The following is a 2,809-nucleotide window of genomic DNA, read 5'->3' on the forward strand; positions in this document are numbered from 1 at the left end:
TGAAGGCATTTTGGCCAATAAATACCATTCCAAACACCTGGGTTTTCCTTTTCTTTTCTTTATTATTACTCCACTCCAAACTTTCAATCCTTCAAGAATGAGAGGGAGGGAGGAGGGAAGAAGGAAGGAAGGTAGGTAGGTTATTCTCATTTTTACTTTCTCCTAAGAAACCTCCCATGGACTCACCCCTGCCCTGTGCCCTGCCATCCGAAGGCCCTATCACCTGCCTAGCCTGCCCTCTGATAACTGATCCAGAAGCCCAGTCTCAAGGTCTGTCTCTGCTGGGACCCAACTCTGGCTGTGGACGTCTCTGAAGCTGAATTCCTGCTAAGTCCTTGCCAGCCTTACCGCTGCCTCCTGGGGCTGTCAGCAGGGAATTTTCGGGTTACCTTTCCTGGAGGCTCCGTTGTACGAACAGGCTCGGGAGCCCTGGGGTTGACTCTTCGTTTCCTTTACCTGTGGGAGGAGGACGCCTCTGTTGCCCTGTGTAGGGTTGGGTGGAGTCTGGAGAGGCTGGAAGCCATAAGCCCTTGGGGAAGCCATTGTAAATGTCATATTTGGAATCCCCTAGGTCTCTGGGCGCCCAGCAGAGGCCGAGAGCAGCTTCGGACCGAAGGAAACCTCGATCTCCTTTGTTTTCAGAAATCAGCGCCTTTCGTGTCTTCTATGTTAAAGCTTGTACTTTTTACTTATGGAGTAGGAAGAACTTCTATCCTTTCTCGAGGGCCCTGAACACAACCTGAGTCGCGGGGAGCGAAGAGTGACCCTGGGGAGTGGATTCATTCGCAATAAGTCACGAAGAACTCGGGGAACAGAAAACGTTGGGAACCAGAACCAGCGAGAATTTTCTTCGTGTTCTTTCACTCCAGTCTCTCCTCCCGGGGACTGAAGGTGGCACTGTCCGCGTTCTGCGCGGCAGCCAGCAGGGTCTCTCCAATCTCCAGCTCCTGCGGTCTCGGAAGCCGAGACAGGGAAGCGCGACCGGGCCAGCGGGAAGGAGAGCAGCGCCGGGACCTCTCCTGCTCTCCAGACGCCCCGCCTGGAAGTCAGGCCCCTCCCTCCAGCCCGCCCGGGGACCACCTCCGGAAAAGCGGTTTCAAATTGAACGTAAAGGTCTGTATGGGGCAGGAAGAGGCACTCTGTCCAAACTAGAAGGAAGAAGGGAGGGTGGAGACGGTGCATCTCGGTCTTGCCTGGCCTGGGAGACCTGACCTTCGGGATGACGGTGTCGTAGAATGCGGTGAAAGGACCGGAGAGAGAGGCCGCGTGTCGGCTTCCTGACGCGTCTAACCCATAAACCGATGACGCGGACTCTTTTTGTCTCCGGACTCGTGAGTCGATAGACTCGAAGTGGGGTCTGTGCCACGCGCACCTGTAACCCCCAAACCGCCTTCACCACCGGAAACCAGCTGTAAGCCACTGGATGTTTCATATACAAATATGAGTTATTTGAATACAATCACATATTTCTGACAAAGAAAATGGAATAAATTTACATTATTAAATTTTAAGAAAGGAAATACATTAACTAAGTTTAACTGATTTGCAGTTACATTCTCAATGAAGACAATGAAATTACCATAAAACTGTAAATTAATTTTTCTCCAAATACTCCTTAAAATTAGAAAATGCTTCATTTGCAAAGGAGGGAGGGAAAGATAGCTAACTTGGATACAATTATTAGGTTGTTAGGTGTCATCGAGTCGTTCCAACACATAGCGACCCTATGTACAACAGAACGAAACATTGCCCGGTTCTGCGCCATCCTCACCATCGTTGCTGTGTTTGAGCCCATTGTTGCAGCCACTGAGTCCGTCCATCTCATTAAGGGTCTTTCTCTTTTTTGCTGAACCTCTACTTTACCAAGCACGATGTCCTTCTCCAGGGACTGGACCTTCCTCATAACTTGTCCAAAGTACGTGACATGAATAATTGTATGTCACAATTATTATACAACAACGAAATAATCAATTTTCATAATAAATACTATAAGGTCCAATTTAGTTTGTGGCTACATATTTAAGCAAAACTAGACTCAACTAGGGTGATAACATTCTGAAAATTTCAGAAACAAATTATTTTTTTCCATACAAAAATTTATACATACATTGTTATGTGATCCTAATTGCTCTCCCCATACTGTGACAGCACACGCCTCCTTTCCACCCCTGACCTCCACGTCCATTCAACCAGCTCCTAACCCTCTCTGCCTTCCCATCTCACCTCCGGACAGAAGCTGCCCATTTAGTCTCTTGTATCTACTTGAGCTAAAAGGCACACTCCTCACGAGTATCACTTTATGTCCCACATTCCAGTCCAATCCCTGTCTGAAGAGTCGGCCTCGGGAATTGTTTTAGTTCTGGGCTGATAGAGAATCCAGGGGCCATGCTTTCTGGGTTTCCTCCAGTCTCAGTCAGACCACTAAGCCTGGTCTTTTAACTAGAATTTGAGTTCTGCACCCCATCTTTCTCATGCTCCATCTGGGACTCTCTGTTGTGTTCCCTGTCAGGGTGGTCATTGGTGGTAGCCAGGCACCATCTAGTTCTTTTGGTCTCAGGATGATGAAGTCTGTGGTTTATGTGGCCCTTTCTGTCTCTTGGGCTAATACTTTCCTTGTGTCTTTGGTGTTCTTCATTCCCCTTTATTCCAGGTGGTTGGGACCAATTGATACATCTTAGATGGCCACTTGCAAGCTTTTAAGACCCCAGAGGCCACTCACCAAAGTAGGATGCAGAACATTTTCTTAATAAACTTTGTTATGCCAATTGACCTAGATGTCCCCTGAAAGCATGGTCCCCAGACCCCTACC

At 48.2% G+C, this 2,809-nt stretch overlaps 1 pseudogene; it reads right to left on the reverse strand.

Annotated features, from left to right (window-relative positions):
* Window positions 1-669: 669 nt before the first annotated feature.
* LOC101353192 (palmitoyltransferase ZDHHC5-like) overlaps window positions 670-2,809 on the reverse strand; it is a 53,812-nt pseudogene continuing 51,672 nt past the window's right edge.

Source organism: Trichechus manatus, unplaced genomic scaffold (genome assembly GCF_000243295.1).
Source record: "Trichechus manatus latirostris isolate Lorelei unplaced genomic scaffold, TriManLat1.0 scaffold00180, whole genome shotgun sequence".
NCBI lineage: Eukaryota > Metazoa > Chordata > Mammalia > Sirenia > Trichechidae > Trichechus > Trichechus manatus.